This window comes from Empidonax traillii, unplaced genomic scaffold (genome assembly GCF_003031625.1).
Source record: "Empidonax traillii isolate 1590-97213 ecotype Southwest subspecies unplaced genomic scaffold, ASM303162v1 scaffold229:size1690559, whole genome shotgun sequence".
Taxonomy (NCBI): Eukaryota; Metazoa; Chordata; class Aves; order Passeriformes; family Tyrannidae; genus Empidonax; species Empidonax traillii.
This window is the reverse complement of record NW_020955422.1, coordinates 1,333,111-1,351,788: the sequence shown is the minus strand read 5'-3', so window position 1 is coordinate 1,351,788 and position 18,678 is coordinate 1,333,111. Positions and strand designations below refer to the sequence as shown.

The 18,678-nt window shown below is 38.3% G+C and overlaps 1 long non-coding RNA gene across 3 annotated transcripts in view; it reads right to left on the bottom strand.

Moving 5' to 3' along the window:
- Nucleotides 1-842: 842 nt before the first annotated feature.
- LOC114059510 overlaps nucleotides 843-18,678 on the bottom strand; it is a 38,011-nt gene continuing 20,175 nt past the window's right edge. For 2 of the 3 annotated variants that reach the window (XR_003571679.1, XR_003571681.1), the window contains exon 3: nucleotides 843-965. This is a non-coding gene — a long non-coding RNA (uncharacterized LOC114059510). Of the gene's footprint in view, nucleotides 966-4,297; nucleotides 4,389-6,096; nucleotides 6,158-18,678 lie in introns of those variants that run through there. The other variant, XR_003571680.1, reaches the window with a different exon arrangement.

Genomic DNA, 18,678 nt, shown 5'->3' with positions numbered 1-18,678 from the left:
ACGAAAAGTGATATTTGGGGTAAAGACACTCATGTTGCTTAAAGATAGAAACAGGTGAAGGGAACCCTGACATTTGTATTCTATTGTTTGGAAAATCCTTCAATAACAAGATGAGAGTCTCTTCAAAGATTTCCAGAAGAGAGAGGGGAAAAAAGGTAGGGAGGGAACTGAAAGCAATATGTTTCTGGTACTTTACTTATTTTGCAGGAGGTACAGCTCATTAAAACACACTCAAAATGATGCTGCTAGGAAAGCAGATTTTGAATGAATGTTAGTGAGGTCTGCAAATCAGAGTTAAAATCTGCAACGCAAGCACATTCACCACCTCCCACAGCCAGATGGGATGTGGTTTAGTAAACATTTTTTTGCTGTGAGACCCAAAATTATTCACACAGAGGGCACAGACAGACCAAAACTCCTCTGATAGCTCCTTGTCTAAAAGCCACCCAGCCACATTCACATAGCACCAGGCTCCAACTAATGCAATGGTCTAACAGCTCAGTCAGATTGGAGCCTAAATGGGGTTAGGACAGCTCTATTTCTATCTACCCACATAGAGGTAAAAAAGAAGACATGAAATACAGATTCTTTTCCATATTTTGATATTTAAAAAATTCTGTAACTTTTATCAAAGATTGTTTCCTTGCAACACTACTATCTTTTCTGTCCCTTTTTTCCTTAATTTTTACTACTTAAATTGCAATTTTTTCTGTATATCTTTTATTACAGCACCTAAAGCAGTAATGGACTGATGGTTCATTTCTGCATTTAGGCTCAATAGGAAGAGAACTACAACTTGTGGTTTAAGTGGTAAGAACATGCTCTAACCCTTTCCTGGCACATTCCATCCAACAGTATGGAACATCTTGTTACGAATTAATACTCAGCCTCATACAAGCATTGTCTCCACACTGTAGCAGGGCACAGAACAGTTACAAAACTTCGCCAAGGTCATTGTGAAGTCTCTGTCAAAACAAGAATAGAACACACGTGATTGCCAATTTTCACTTTAGCTATATAATGATTATTTCCTTGACACACAGTATCTCTTTATGCATATGTCCTTAGTAATAAAAAATAGGGAAAAGAAATACCTCACATATATATGATGCAGTCTACAAGCAGAAGTCTCACTAAACAATATGTCTTTCAAATTTTTCCATGAGGCATCAACATCTCTTTAAGGGCTTTATCATCGTTACTGACACATAATCATTCCTTGCAGGTGGAAAACATTGTACTGAGATAATTGGGATAGTTATTGGATATGACTCCTCACTGGTTTTAAGGCAGTATTAAGGCATGATTGCATCCTGCTCAAAGAAAAGAATGAATATTCTCTGCATTTATGTCAGATTGAGTGATTTATGGGTATTGTAAGTACTGCACTAGATTATAAGGTCTAATATTATCTGATGGGATGCAATACAAACTTAAAATATGGATGCCTTCCCCTTAGAAAAGAAAAATATAGATGCTTTCCCCTTACAGAAGAAAAGTTGTTTTGGCTGTTGGAGTCACATTTACTGTTGGTTTATATGGGTGGGGTAACTTTATCTCAGCTTATATGGAGGAAACTGTCATCTCACAATGTCACACTCACTGTAAAGGGAACAAATATTTTGAAAACCTTTCCTAAATAACTGGGCTTATTAATGAAAAAAATCTGGTATCTGTAAATAAGCACTTTGCTGATACATTTGTGAGCAGTAAATCACTCCTAGGAATCCTGTTTGTGCTGGATAGCTTAAATGTCTAAGCAAACCTTGGTTCCTCAAATAAGGGCTTGGGCTTCAGATTATGTGGGAGAAAAAGGGGGCATTTGAATGGAGACACTTCTTCATCCTACAAGACCTTTGAGAGGGAAATCTCTGCCCACAGTTGGGGAGGGGAAAATCCTCTACCCAGAGCAAGAAAAATTATAGCTTTATATAGCAACGAAACCTCTAAGGAAGCATTAAATTTGCTATTCTTTTTTTCTCCGGGATAATAGTCACACATGCTATACATGGAGGTTCAGGTGTTTCTTTTATTCTAATTGTGTCACACCTGAAGAAGATTAAACATAAAATAGTATGCTCTATGCGAACAGAAGGTGTGCAATAGTAAGGAAACAAGGACTGTTTTTCATGGAAATGAAGGACAGTTCTCTAACAAAGCTAATGTTTTGTCTTAAGTTCAAAACTGGTCTGACCCAAAGCCCACTGGAGTCAATGTAAGTTTCTGCATTAACTTCAGAATTTTGGATGAAGGCCAGTATTATTCCTGTTGTTAGGGTTCATTGTTTGATTTTAATAAAAGAAAACTGTTTAATTTCCTTTTTTAGAAGAAGAAATTTTCCAAGACCAAGTGTCAGTTGTGTCCATTTTTTTTATTAAAAGCTTCTTCCCTGGATACTTTGTCTGTAGAATGAGTAAGTTATGGGGTATTCTTAAGATTTTTCTCATTCAATGAAAAGCAAAGTCAGAAACTAACAGCCCCAAAATTTACATCTCGTACTATGGAAGCTTCCCAGCAAGGGGGGGAGGGGGGAAAAGTAAAAAAACTAGACATAACTTTATTGCCTAGGAAGACCTTTGGCTATTGTTTTGTGGGGTTTTTTATGGGATAGAATGTGCAATACTACAGGCATTTCCAGTCATTGTTTCATACACAGAACTCCCATTGAAATCAATGGCACTGTTGCATGAAACTCCATGGCAGGATACGGCTGTAAGAGTAGTGAATTCTATCCTAATGTAACAAGTCAGATGACTGCAAAGTGATTTCTAAGCCAGGTGATGATACCCCTGGAGCTGAATTTCTTTTGAAAAAAAATAAGAAAGATATAAGACATCAAGACCAGATTCCCCCTGCTGTTACTCCACAGCCAGAGAAACTCAAGTGAAGTGTTTGTAACCTTCTCACTCTCTCTGTCATCTGCTAACCCCTGAAGTTCCAAGAGCTGACGAGGAGAAAGCAAGCTCTTCCACTATAAGGGAAAAGCTTTTCTGATGCCAGAATTCCAGTTCTGCCTTTCCACAGACCAAAGCAAAGCTTGCTGACAGGATGTCACGCCATATCTGCTCTATTTCACAGATACCTGGCAAAACAAACCATATAGACCTTTGAAAGATGTAACAGTAATAGAGTTTTTTCACTTTGGGGTGTTTTTTTCATTATGGTCAGCATTTACATTCTGGATCATCCTTATCTCCAAAAGTCTAGTTTAATGATAGCAGTTACCATCTCAGCCTAATTCTCAAGTGATCTGTCACCTGGGCCATTAAATTTAAAGTGGTGTTCACCTATATATTTTCAGTTCTTAATTTATGTGAGTCCTTCACCATGGCATGCAGGGCAGCAATCAAGAAATAAGTCCAGAAGAAACATTCTGTTACTGGGAGAAAAACTCAACCACCTGCACCAGAGACATAGGCTGTTGGGAATAGTGCAGGGTGTCCCAGACTTGGCTCATGGCCATGCATATGACTGCCTTTCTAAGTGGCCTTCAAAACCAACCACGTCTAGGCATGTTGTGTTTAAGATAGTAGTTTCATGGATATGCTTTCTCTAAACATTCAGTCTTACGGCTATTTTCAATTTTCCATTACTATACAGTGCCTGAGGTTTTTAAAAAGAAATTCTGATGGAAATGTTTGTGTCAGTTTTATGAGGAATGGAAAAATGAAGGATGTAGTCTCATTGTAAAAAGAAAAAAGGTGATAACACAGCTCCTGCAAAAATGTCTGATTCTGAGATGTGAAATTTAGCACGGGTCTCTTGTGTTTAGTTCCAGGGTAAAAAATAGATTGAGTGATAATAAACAAGAGAAAAATCATTCCTGTGCATGCTTGGTAGACAAGTAGCCTGAGGAAGAGTGTTTATGATGTCATCCCATGATAGGGGAGAATGCTTTTTAGTCTCTGGAAAGTGGATAGCATGTTATATTGGTTCTCACACATCTGGGTTTTGTCCCATTGGCCTCATGAGTGACACAGAGAAAATAATTTTTCTCTATTTTGTCTTTGCTTCCATAGCTTTAAAACCATGAAAACATATGCTTACCTTTTTTTTCTTCTTCTTCTTTTTTCTTCTTTTTTTTTTTTTTTTAAGATCTCTCAGACCCCTCAATTAAGGATTCAGAAAAGAGCTAAATAGTGTGGGTATTATTATGAATAGCCTAAGTTAACATGGGAATAAAGCAGAAATCATGACTCTACAACTCTACAATTCTCCGGAGTTGAGTCTGGCACAAAATTATTTTGTATAAGAGTACAGAGAAACAAGGTAATAAGGGTTCTTTTCTTAAAACTGCTACTTCAGACTTATGAAGTCCAGTTTAGATGTTTTCTGTTTTCCGTGTTTTCTTCTTCTGAAATCAACTCCACTACAGGAAACACAGAGGGCTGGAAACACCAAAGAATGAAACACAACATCTTTAAAGTCAATTTTATTTCAAATAATAAGTGGTTTCATTTTATATTAAAAAAACATAATTAGTTGACATTTTAGGAGATCAAATGCTGCTTCCTTTAGCACACATCTGCATATGTGTGTATGTATGGATACACATGTGCATCTATAAACTTTAATTAGTGTTTGGTTCTGTAAAGCATTTAGAAGGAATTAAAAAAAAATAAATTCTGGACTCTCAACTATTTTAACTGACAATACCTCATTAAGTTGAGAGATTAATTTTATTCCATGGGCATGGCAAAAAAGAAGTCAGAAAGTTTACTTAGAGCCAAGGACAACAGGGGAGTTGCCTTTTTCAAGAAACATGGCTGTACAAAACTTTGAAAATTTACGGAATCTTTCTGGTTTGCATTGCTTTACAAGATCTGACAGAGGAGTATTGTTTCCAGAAGTTGTAACTTCTTAATGTGTTTCCCAGAATTCTGAAAATATAGTATGTAGGCATTTAGTGGTCTAAGGGTCACCTGCATCCTGCTGGAATAACCTTACCTATACATGGATAGAAGTAGGTAGTGATATATATAGATGCACTCTTTGGTTTTTTTCCCAAATAGATTCTTGAGAGTAACACAAAGCTGTTGAGACACTAAGGGTGTCTTTAGCACAGGATAAGTATCCTTTCAAATCTTTAAGTATTGAAAAAACTTTCTGCTTTATTGTTTATTATTATTTAGCAGAAAGCACAACATTCTTCTTTCCCTGCCTCTTCACTTCACCAAATGCCTCACAGGTAGCATTCAAAGGAGGTCTGAAATTCTGAAACAAACTAACTTGATTCAGGAGTCTCTTCTCAAGTAAATTATCCTGATCATTAGTACAGCTTCATATGGTATTTCCGTGGATGTAAAGCACACGAGACAAATATTTTAAACTGCTGCTCTCCTGTACTGACCATGTGCAACCAATTGATTGTCAGCTATGCCTAATTATTTCTCATTTTTTAATAATCTGAGAGCTGTAAAGCACCTATCATGGCTGCCACCCAGACTTTTCAATAACATTAAAACAAAGCAAAACAAAAGAGTCCTGAAATATTGACTCAGTAATCTATCTCCCTCCCTCAAGGAAAGCTTGCCTGCCATAAAATTCCAATCAATTGCACGCACACAATTATGAAAATACAGGCCTCAAAACTTCATTCAAAAGCCTGATTATGCTAAATATAGATCACCACGTAATTTCTGCTTCCTTTCTATTTTTAAATCATGTTTTTGACAAATGTTGAAATTATAATGAGTGGTTGAGATTGTTTTTCTTTCTCTTTTGCATTGAAGGGTTTGTGGAGGGTTTTATGGGTTTAATAGCTACATATTCTTTATTGCTCCTTTAAAATACTAATAAAAGTGATGAAAAGGCATGAAAAATCATCACTGATTGCATAGGAATTTACTTAAAATACGATCTTTCCTTTGCTCAGTTATCATCTGTGGTGGTGTTTCCTTACAGAAATGGTAAAGGGCTAAAAGTTCTTAATAAAAAACACATGCTTTCCTTTACTCCACCACCACACTTGAATGTATTCCCCTGAGGAAAACTACACCAGGTTAACCACCGCAAGGCAGCCTGATGGTAAATTGGATCCATTTTTAAAAATGCATTCCCAGAAGATTCAGTTTAATACACTGTTTCTGAGAATACCTCTGTGAGATTGTCTTTTCCCTTTGATAGTCTCGCTCTTCATATTTGGAAGTAATCTCAGCTGGTGAAAGGCAAGAACATAAAACACCATTTTGAGACAACAAAGCAATGAAGATCAGAATTACTTAGAAATTAAAAACAAAAAACATGAATATGTTGCATTCAGTCTTTTTTCCTATCTCTGAACATGCAAAATTCTTTGCACTTAACAGAAGGGAAATTGGGTCATTTCCCTTGAAGTATGTAAGAGGCAGTGTTACAGGTCCAAACCTTAAAATACAACAAGGACACTGAGAAGCTTTTATCCATACTTATGGTCAGGTCTTGAATATAATGGACCTTAAGTGAAAAATGTGGTATTAAGGTCTTTTACTTATTTTTTGAAAGTTTTTGTTAATTTGAGAAAATATCCCCACACTTAAAATGGAAATCACTGTGCACTCAGCAGCAGGACTTGTCTTAGGAGAAAAAAATTTTAAACCAGATCTTCCCATTTGCAAATGGCATGTTGGAGTCTGTCAGTCATAATCGATTCCACATAAAATAGCTTCACTTCCTTGTTCAGGTGTAGTGACATAGCCTTGTACATTAAGGGGGGAACAGAGAGGGAGAAAAGGATCTTAATTCAAAGACAGAAAGAGAGGCTTAGAACAAGCTCTGAAGGAAAAAAAAAAAAAAGTAAGTGCTAAATGAAATAACAATAAATAAATTGTCATTGGTGAAATTAGAGTATCAGATCAGCTGGTTTTCAGGCAAAGATGCTTTCCAGAATGGATAGAGGAACATAACGCCTAACAATACCTTCCCCCCTTGTCCATCATGTATGTAAGCTTCTAAAGCACACCAGGAAGGGACTTCTTCATGAGGGTGTTAGGTACAAGGAAGGTTATCAGGTTAGGAAGAGGCTCATTTTCTTTGTAATTTCTCTCTCAGGCTGTGAGAGGTTAAAATGGTTAAGCAGTTTTCCTTTACTCCGTATTACGGCTCATTCCTACAAGCAATAAAATGAAGGAATTACTTGTAAGGGCAGAAATGTCATTATTTTTGCACTCATCCTGACCCCAGCATCTAAAAATACAAAATGCTGGAATTTGTGGAGCAGGTGACATTTTGAAAAAGGGCCTAGGGAAGTCTAATAGTGTAAAGGCTAAATGTACTTAGGAGGTAGAGGAACAGAAATAGAGAGATATCTCTGCTTCTGACCTAGGCCTAACAAGATTGGCCACATAATTCATTTCAATGACTCCTTGTCTGTGCAGTTTACCTCTGGGTTTAGACAGAAACATTTCTCTTTAGCATAATGGATCACAGTGTCAAGTTGCCTACCTTCTGCCTCAGAATGGGGTTAATTTTAGTCTGATCCTCATGTTGAACACACAAGGAATATATATGACTCATCAACCTTTGCCAAAAGCATAAGAGACATTCCTGAAACTCAGAGGCTATCCACTATTCGAAAAGATTTGGCTGCCTTGTACTAATTGTACTGAGCTTCCTGTTAGGTCTCCAGCAGCCTACTGAAGCTGCACAACAAGGTATATAAAATTTCTAAAACACTGTATTACAGTTCTGCAATTCCTTTTTTTTTCCCCCCTTCTTTTTTTCTTACTAACAACCTCACTAGTCAAACCAGTCAAAATCAAGTACTTAATTCTTCTTCCACAGGGATACTGCATTATTTCTAGTGTATTAGCTAGTATTTATCCTGCAGTCTCTCATCTCTGAGCATGCTAAAGCCTGAAGAATCAGGCATTTGAGCAGGCGTTAAAGAAGAATTAATGCAATGGTGAACAAAAGATCTTTTTACTCTTCTTGATTTGAAAGCAGACATGACTATATACTGATCATATGAGTAAAATGTCAAGGAGTCTATGAAAAGTCCAGTAAGGATGGCCATTTAGTTTGAGAAAAATTAAGACATTTCCCTGTATTTCCCTTAGTCTGTTTTATTATAATCAACAAATACCTGCTAATATTGTCTGCCCCTCCACTTAAATTTCCAACTTTCATGTGTAGTCAGGCCACCTACAAAGGTGTAAGCAAAGTATTCAAAGGGCAGAATAACCCAGTCTTAGCAAGGGAATTTTAGGCACTTCCCATCCAGAGGGCCTAGACTTTTTTTTTTTCACCTTACTTTTTCAGAGTAGATTTGACCTATGGCTAAAATCCCTGCTACGCTGCAGGCCATAACAAAAAACTCATGGGCTTCACCCGAGTCGAGCTTTCACTTAAGGAGCCTGTAGCACACTTAGCTGCTACAAAACAGAACTGAGTCAAAAGAGCAGATATGTCAAGCAACCTGGTGTCATTTCTTAAGAGGCATCTTTTTACCTACTATTGTGGTGGCCTGTAGTGCAGCAGGAAAGACACTTGCAGTTCCCTATGAACACGATCCCACATTTCACATGGCCAGTTCTTCTGCTTCCCCAAAGCATAATGATTCATCAGATTTAGCCAGGAGGCCTACCAAAAAGCATCTAGTCACACATGGCTTCATCATCTACTGCTATATTTACCTTGCCCTCCTTACACCAATGTTTCTTCCCTGTGCCCATCTTCCCAGCAGAGAAACCAAGCCAATCAACAATGCTGGGGCTGCTGCAGCTTTGGAAACGTGCTTATCTAGCAGCATCTTTCTTGCCTTTCCTACCTCGGAGTATACCAAAGCCTATCTCTTCTTCCCTAGCCTCACAGAAACAACCCTTCTGTCAGAACATGGCCATTGCTTGCTCTCAGAGCCAGCTCTCATCAAGGGCAACACCAGCTTTTTGCCACCGAGGCCCTCAGTGCCAACTGCAGTGGGAGACACTGTCACTGCACTGATAATTTTTTTCAGAAGCCTAAGTCAACCCCTCTGAGATGCAGAGAGCCTCCTGCTATGAACTGGCATAGTTCCATTAAATTTATGCTGAGTACACTATTTGCAACCATAAGTCTATCCTCTTGAGTATTTGAATTATGAAACAGATTTTAGTTACAGTATCCCACATTGCTCCTCAAGTAATAAACCATACAATATTCTCAATCTGCTTAGATGCATGTTTAGTAATACCTTGTAGCATTTTTTATAGTTTTCCTACCTTCACTATTTTCATTAACTTAATGGTCAATGTCTTTATTCTTATTGAAAAAACTCATATTAAAAATGGTTGTTAAGTATAGAACAACACAACTACAAAAAAAATTTGTAGTACTTGATTAAAATACAAGTGGTAGAAATAAAGAGGTTCTTGTGTGTTCTTTAGTTATAGCTTTTTAACCAGAGCAGATAACCAAATTCCAGATTTTGGATGCATATGAAATGTGACCCTTAATCTAAATGACAAGTAACCTCCAGTATAATGGGATGAAACAAAATCCATATCTCCAAATAGTCCTAAAATTTGGGGGGTTCTAAATCTGGATTTGAAATTTATGGCTTATGCTTACTCAAATAAACTTCTATTTAAAACCATATTTCAATAAACTTCTATTTTGTGGTTGGAGCCTATTTAAGTAAGCCCTTTAAAATTGAGTTCTATTTATAGGCTCCAAATTTATTTACAGTATATTTTTTTATTATTTTAGGATTAGCTATATCTTTATGTAAAGAAGAGCCTTTGTTCAGAAGATATTTCTCCCTTCATCCACGACATAATCTAAGGGATGCAACAGAAATGGTTGCATCGTGTGTTTATTATTATAAATAAATCACTTATTGGCAGTATTTCAGGACAAGAACATATAAGAAAGATGAGCGTGAGAGGGTGGAAAGATTTTAGTTACTCTTATTCCCATGATTTTTTTTCTTTGTTGTCTTTGTTTTACATAAATTTAGTATAGGAGGTTTTGAATTAAGTTTAATTGAAGAGTAGTCCATGTCCTCACTGAGTATTTCCCAAAAGGGATAAGACTTAAGGCTATTGCTAAAAATTACAATCTTTTAATACGGAATTCAAAAACATCACCCAAAATGAAATTAACACAATTATTTTTGTAAATATCTTTTCTGCCAGACCATTCTTTTTCAGCAGGATCCATTCTTTATTATCCACTGCCATCAATTTATCCCTTTTCTTTTTTCTCCTTATTCATCTCTTTCCTTTTACCCAAATCCCTGCCAGTCTTTTTCTTTCTATTAGTACCCCTTTCCTCCTGTTTGGGGCCAAAAAACAATGGTGAACTCAGTTGATCCTCCGAAATCAAAAGTATATGTGACTGTGCTAGAGTCACCTTGCAGTATTAGGGCTTTTATAGCTTCCTTCTTATCTCCCCATTAGCACTTGAACTGTACCTCATTTTTATAAGGCTCCAAGTTCTCTCTCAGGAGAGATGAGCAAAGAAATAGATGACAGTTGCCACTTCTAGGTTTTCCAAAAGTTGGCAATCAGAGAGAGAAATCATGAATCCACAGTACTGCTGCAATATCATTTTCTGTAAACCTAAGACATAAATTGTCATATGATTCCTTTAGGCTTCCTTACCTCATATGCTATGTTTTTGTTTTACAAAGAAAAAGGTCCATCCTTTTTTGCATTTCAGCTGAGGAGATATGACAAAAGACAGAGTTTTCATGAGCTAATTACAGTCCTTTGGAAATTACCTTTTGTACTAGGAAAATATGATTTTTTTTTCCTTTTTTTCCCCTACTGATGAGAAAGTAAGCAGTATGAATAAAAAGTACTATTTAAAGAAAGAGTACAGTTACATAACCTTTCCACAAAATTCAGACAATTTTTTAGCTCCCCTTTGCAAAAAAAAAAAAAAGTATGCTACTTCCACAGAATTATACACACAATAATCTATAAAAAGATTTCTATATAGAAAAAAATAGAGGGTTTTATCCCTTCGAAGAGAGTATTGCCTAATTTCACAGTGCACATTCACCATTCAGCAGTGCCGTCATTTTCTGCCATATTCTAACAGTATACAGCAGAACCTGCCAGCATACATTCCTGTCTTCCTAGTTTGAAAATCAAGGAGAAATGTGTGCACATACTTTATGACAGACTCCAACCCCTCATGGTGCAGTTTTAGTCATCACAACATCACATAGGGCCACACTATCACCAAAACAGAGATGTACGTCAGAAGGCAGTTGCCTACACTGTACAACCATGATCATTACATCATTTTTTGTTGCTGATGTGGTCTAGAAGGACCATGAGGGTAGTCTTCCCAAATCAACAAAGCATTTACCAGCACTACTACTAGAAATCAGAAGAGAGGTACTTCTTAAAATGCAAAAAACTTTGGTGGCATTTAAAGAAAGTATATAAGTACCAGGAGGAGTTACATAAGTTAATGTGGTTAATTATTTCACAAGCAAGATCTGTGCAAGAAAACACTTACTACAAACAGTGTCTCTGCAGCGTATTGTCCACTTAGGTATTGCACTGAGAAAGCACAGGGACAGATAGGGTTGCGAATTTTTCTACTGCTGAGAACTATATGCAAATGTGTTATCTATTCTTCAGTGTTTGATCAAAGTGTGAGAGGACCTCACACATAGTTTGTTACTATACAGGTGTAGTTCAGGCTTTCAGGTTCCCTCAGCAAACTCCAATAGTATGGAAAACAGAACCAAGATGAAGGCCCTAAAGGCATGAGTTATGTAATTCATTTTACTTGCAATGTCCTAGGACCCCTGAGTAAGCATTTGTTTTTCAAGCTATATGTAATATGCTTGAGAAAGACCCAGTTGTTTGGATGGGGGTACCAAACCTGCATCTGTATTAGAAATACTCTTCCTCTGTTTCTCTATGTCCCCCAATGAAGTGCAACAGAGTCATTATTTCTCATTTTAATAGGCAACAGCACAGCAATTTTTATCCAAGAAAAACCAAACATCACGTGAATCATACACAAAATCTCTTATTTTTCCAGGAAGGGTAGAATCAGGAAAAGAATTGTAAGACAATGTGGCATACTTCTTTTGGTGCCTTCCTGCCAGCCAGAAAAAAAAAGCAGTAACAACAACAACAAAAGTCACAAAGAAGCTTTGTGGTTTATCAACTATACCACTGAGCTTTTTGGCCATCACTGTAAGTCTCTTCAAATTCTTGCTTCTGTTTTGATGGAAAACATTCAGTTCTATAATAATAGTACTTAGATAACCTGTACTTGACCTGTCTTTGGATAGTGATGATTTTCCATACAAGATGTTTTACTGAGATAACACAGTGATTCAGACACTCTATCTTAAGGCAGCTAGTGTACAAGTGCTTGGCTCTGAGAATTTTTTTTTCCCGTTGCTATTTGAATGTAAGCTGTGTGCTGAAGGTCTTTCATGCCAGGCACATTTTCAAAGTATTCTCCCAGTTAATGCATTTCCATTAGAATCCCTCTGTTTTTTATTTCAAGAACACAGCACTGCACCCATGGAAACTGAGCTTTTCAGGTGTTAAAGAGGATTTGTTATAAAGAAAGTGATTATAATAGGATTTAATGTAATTGAAAGTCAAGGTACAGTAGCCATACACTGTATCAGAGACAGCATTAAACTTGTGTTGTGAGTGAAGGAGTTTTGCTAAGTAAAACCTGAGGCCACAATGAATAAACCAGGGTGGAAGCCCTCCTGCTGTTGTGCTCCGTTCATTAGCCAGTGCTATCCTGACTGCCTTGCTCCCCAGAGAAGCAGGACAAGCAGCAGAGCTGAACTCCCAGAGGCTTGTAACAGCATGAAAAAAATCTTCAGAAATAGCAGAGGCAGCTCCCATGGATTCAGCCCAACCATGCAAGTCCTCATCTTCCAGGTTGTCATTAGCTCCGGAAGAGGTGTTTTCAGCCACAACCCCAGGTAAGCTGCACAGATGGCCCGACATTGCCATGCAAGGCAGTGCTTTTGTTCACGGGACCAATGTGAAACTAATTTGATCTTCCACAAAATCACTGAATTCCTCTGTACCACCTACCCTGCTGGCAAGCAAAGGAGTTGTCAAAACTCTCTGGAAAAACCTTGTTCCCCTTAATTGCTTTCCTTGCATCCTTGAAATCCCATGGACAGACAGGCTTACGGTATCTCACATATTTAAATAACCCTTATTATCAAGTAATTGCCATTCTTCAGAATTTTCATCTTCTTTTTCCTTATCATAGCTTGCACTCTTTACTTTTGGCTTCATTCCTGCTCTCTCCATTTTCCAGGGGATCTTGCTTACCTCAAACAGCATTTTGAACTTCGCCATTTAATCATAATTTGTTTTCTCTTTCCTCCTGCTTTCTTTTTAACTGCTTCTGTGAGTATTACAATGTCCTTAGATAACTTCTTTCTTTATTGTATGTGGGTAGTAGAAGTCACTGCTATTATCTTTTATTCCACTTGTTCCCTCTTTGCTATTCTTCAACATTATGCATTCAGTAACTTCTCCAGATCAGAGGTCAGGAATTTAGACTCGCTTGTATTTGGGCACTTTTATGTCCCTAGCTGACTTGGTCAAAATGTTTTTCATTTAAAAGACAAAAAGTCTCTTTCAATAAAAATGTACTTTTAAGGAAAGAAAAATATATACTTTACAATATTTTCCATGGCAAAGGGCATTGTTCCAGAAAGAAATCAGTTCAGATCAGACCAACACAAACTAGACTGAGGCTCTAACAAAGCTATTGCTTCAGTTTTCAGTTTTCACAGGAAATCTCTTAACAAGAAGCCTGACATCTTTCTTTCAAATTTCCTAGAGATATTATTGGCATTTGGAGGTCATAATGAATGTAGGTGACTGCATAGGTACATTTGACTTAAAAAAAAACAGTGACAGCTCTGTATATTTGGTCTTCATTAATCTGGATCTTCACATTGAAAAAAGATATTTAGAGTAATGAAGCATTTTCATGCACTACAGTGAGCATAAGTTTCTCACAAGCTGTTCCTTCCTAAATGACATGGAATATATGCCCAATCTTGAATCAACCACCAATAAAGCAACTTGGGGTTTGCAACATGTATGCATACATGCACCAGCATCACAATCATCATCCTACGCCAACTTTTTGCTTGTTGCCATCCCTGAAACGCAGGCCCCTCTGTGATGCTGCATGGTAGCAATTGCAACAGCATGAGCAGCAACTAGACAGTTCCAGTTTTAAGGAACATGTTTCTTTATGGTTTGCTTTTCATGCCTCTGCCCATCCACAGCTTAGAAGTTTGCATGAGTATAAAAAGTGGATGTTCTGCAGTGAGCAGGCATCAACCAAGGAAAATAGGTTCTTGTTTCAGAAAGGAAGCAATTGATGCACCATCACCAGAGGAGGCTGAGGGTGTTGGGTCAGAGGAGAGAGAGGTGAATGTTTATTTTCAAGTCTTCCTTGCTCCTTTTTTTCCAGCTCCACTTTAACATTCTCCTAGATAGGGCATGAAACTGGAAATCTCAGGTTCACCATTCCCATCCTTCTCTTATTCTGATTACAGCTTGGGTAGAGTCTGCAACTCTTAACCATCTCTTTTATTCTATTTTCCAAATGTGCAGTGGTCATGCACTGCCAGCATTCCTCATACACAGAAGAGAAAAAGCTGTTTGCACCATTATTTCCTTTATTTCTGCTACTTCACCTCTCTATTTTGGGTCAGGATTTGTATTCTTTCTTTCTGAGGAAGAAAGAAAAAAAAAAAAAAACAAAAACAAACAACTGGGGAAGTTCATTATGAAAAAAAGTGAAACATCATCGATAATTAGTTAGGAACACCAACCTAAGAAACCAGTTTAGGAACACACATAGACACACACACACACAAAACAATTAGTATTTCAAGCTTAAAATGCAGGACCTTTGATGAAAATGTTCAGTGGTGAGAGGATCAATTTCTGATGATGTTCTTGAAGGGTAGAAAGAGAGATAATAACTCTGATGCCAATGCTTTGTTTAAATGACTATTGTTTGTAGTTAGCTACTATTTAATCTCCACTACAGAGAGAACCACTAGACAGATAAACTCTCTTCTAATGAGATCATTATTTTCTTACCACTCTTCAGAATGAATGTCATTTTACGTAGCAAAACTACAGAGGCAGCGTTTTAGAACACTGCTACCTTTTATCTAACCAACATAAGAGGCACTTGAGAAAAGGACAAGGAGGGTCAAGAAGAAAATGTATGCGGCAGAGCTTCTTTGCCTGGCAGGCAAGGAAAGGACAAAGGAAGAGGTCCATGATAACAAGACTGACCATCATTATCAGCGGAGAGGGGTCCAAGCTGCAAAGTTTCACAAATAGTTAGAGCAGGTTTGGCCCAGTATATTAAAGGGATTACCTGGATTTAATGCCAACCTTCAGAGTTTAGTCACATTTTTAATTACCACTAAATATTGTTTAATACTTTGACATTTGCCAATTATTATCCAGCCTGGAAAGATACCAGCAAGCTTAGCAGCGACAGAAAACTTGCTGCTTCTGCGTACTGCCCCTTTAAAGAGCGAAGTCTCTCCCTCCCAGACAAAGGGGACATGCATGCGATATGTGCCATTTTGTATTTCATTTTAGCTGCAGACTGAGAGAGGAAAGCCGGTGCATTCTGCTACAGCAGTTTCAAACCCATCTGCCCGCCCTGCCCCTGGGCCAGACATTGCCTGCCTTCCCTCAGAGCTCCAGCAATACAACCCAAACATATGCCCGTGCCTCAGCCACTGCAGCTCACACCCCACAGCTTAAATACAGGGCAGCTCAGCACTAACACACCGAATCGCTGTTCTGGCCATAGAACCCTGGAAGCAGGGAGGGAGGGTGCACGCTGTTGGAGGCAGTCACGTTTTAAATTGCTGTAAGTCGCTGCTTTGGTGCCAGCCACTCAGATCAGTCAAGCAGAGCATTCATATTCATGGAGCTGACACTCTACCTGTGCCCCTCTGCCTTGTTAATAAATGAACGGAGGATTCTGAACTGGAATTTGCAGACCAAGGAGCTGCCTAGAGCCAGCTAATCAGAAAAAGTAGTCCCAGGGAGCAGGTAGAAATTATACTGCCAGCCTTGAGCATTCAGAATTGTGAAACTGGCCCAAGGAATCATGAGAGCTACTTAAAAATCATGTGATTTTAATAAACAATTCACATGGGGATGGTTTTATTTGCTTTTGGATTTTACAGATTCCCAGGATCATGTTTATAAACTTTTAGCCAGAATATAAGGCCCTGAAGGATCTTATTAAAAAGGAAAGAGAAAGATCTGCATCCCCTCCTTCAATCCCAGGTACGAGCCACATGACAACAAAAGATGTGATCAGAAATCCTACTACTTGTCAGACTTTTAAAGCCACCAAAGCAGACAATCATTTAACCTCTTTATCCACTTCTCCCTCTCTCCTCATATTCCTCTTTAAAAACATGGAAGTTTTTGCATTTGTTCCTTCTGTTGATTCATTTGTTCCCCCCGTGTTTCTCCGATTCTGAAATAAGTCATCTCTTTTGCCCTTTGTTTATGGGAAAGCATGTTCGAGAAGCAAAAGAATCAATGCTCCACTCATCAAATGGAGGAGTGTTCGGTATTCATAACATGAATGGATGAAAATAAATGCCTCTGGCTGCAGTTTTCTCCCTGCCGTTCCATGCTCCAGCTCTACCAGGCCTGAACCCGAGCGGTGGCGTGGGGAAAGGGGCCTCTTTTTGAGTTTTCAGTGTAACGGTCAGAGCATTCAGGCATGTGCAGACATGCCAGTCCTGGCCTGCGCTTTTTGTTTTTGTTTGTTGTTTGTTTTAACAGCTGCTAATAATTATATTATCCTGCTACAGAGGTAGTTCTGGGAAATGGGGAACTTTGAAAGCACCGAAGTGATAGGAGGAAGATGCCGCTTCCCTCCCCCCACTCCCCTTCACCATGTTAGTTTTCAGATACAAACAGCATTCCTGCCTCATTCCCCTCTGAAGTTAAAAGACTTAAATTCTTTACAAGGAAGGTCATCCTTTTGTAGCCAAAACCCTGTTTGCTTTTGCCTTTCCACTCACTTTCATATGAAACAAAAAATAACCCTGAGAGTGTGCACCAGCCCACTTCACCAACCCAGAAATTAAGCATAAGAAGCTCAGGGGAAAAAAAAAAAAAAAAAAAAAAAAAAAAAAAAAAAAAAAAAAAAAAAAAAAAAAAAAAAAAAAAAAAAGACTGTGTTTCAGTTTATTGCTGTGTGTGTGTGTGTGTGTGTGTGTGTGTATGTCTGTTTTCAGCACAGGGCACTTCCCAGCAGCTCTTCCACAAATGCTGCGCAGAGTGTTCCCAACGTGACCCTATGGTGAGTTAGCAAGCTCTGGGCACAGGGGCGGCAGTCACACGGTGTTCAGGACCTCGGTGTGCTCACTCAAAGGAACACTGTCAACTACCTTTAATAGTGTTAAATATAATTTATCGATTCTCCATTGTTTGTAATAATAACCTCCCTGAAGCTTGAGAATAATGTTTTCTTTTCCCCTGCAGATTTTGTCCTGTCAAACATTTATTTTTTTTTTCATGGTGTTGCTAATAGACCTTGAAATTAACACCGCATTTATGTTTAGGATCCATACCACGATTGTTTGTGCTGGTGCACTGCACTCATCCATCAGCAAAGCGAAATAGGAGATGGAAGATGCATCTGAGCCCCTTACCACCCTGGGAAAAAATGGGTCAAATTCTGCCCTTAGACGTAGGCGCATAATACTCATTAAGGTCAGGGAGAGCCTGGCTGCATATGTGTCACTGAGGCAGAATTTGGCTCAGTGCTTACTAGCTGATAGAAAAGCTGTAAAGCTAGAGGGGGCATAAAATGTTAGGGGGTGTTTTAATATGTCCCATATAAACACTGGTGTTGAGGATTTTGCTATCATTCTGTGAGATCAGGTATGTCTAAAATGAAGAAAGGTATCTCTAATTACCTGTGAAATTAGAATAAGCTTTAAAGTGAATTAAATTGGGATCTAAACCAGTGACAGTATCCCTTTGAACGGTCGCCTAAGAAAAATTACCAAGCTTCAAGTAAAATGGGAAGACTGGATTTGTCAGACTCACTTCTATTTAACAAAATGGCAGTTATTCCACTTTACATTAGCAATCAGCAATAAAAGAATTTATAACTGACTTAGAACTTTTTTCCCCCACTTGAACAAAACTCCTGTAAAAGTTACACTGCTATTAAAAGCACATTTTGTTGAGAACCTCAGTAAAACAGTATGTATCAGCGTCCCATTAGCAAGAGAAAATCAGGAACTATTTAAAGGGCCCCATGTTATACCTGCTAGTATCTCTTTCTTTCCCATGGAAAATGAGAAATGAGCTGGAATGTAAACAGGGGGGGGAAGGAGAATCAGAAATGCACCAGAACTGCATTTGGGATAGCCAAACCCTACAGCTTTGCACACGGCCTCTGACTTCTAGCGAGGGGGTTTCCATCGCTTGTAGAGAGCTGATGATGCATGGAAGGCTGACACTGCAGAACAGGCAGCACAGGGGGAAGGGAGCAGTGAGAGGATGAAGGAGTAGTGTATACAGCTTTTCACCTTTTGGTCTCTATTCAATTCACTCTCTGTGAGTGTAAGGAAATCACTCAGAGCAACATAACCTGATGAAATAATCACACTTGCAAACCCTGTGTGTATCTAGAAATTGCCAGAACTTCATCTATATGTAGGGCTCCCGTGCAGAAAATAAA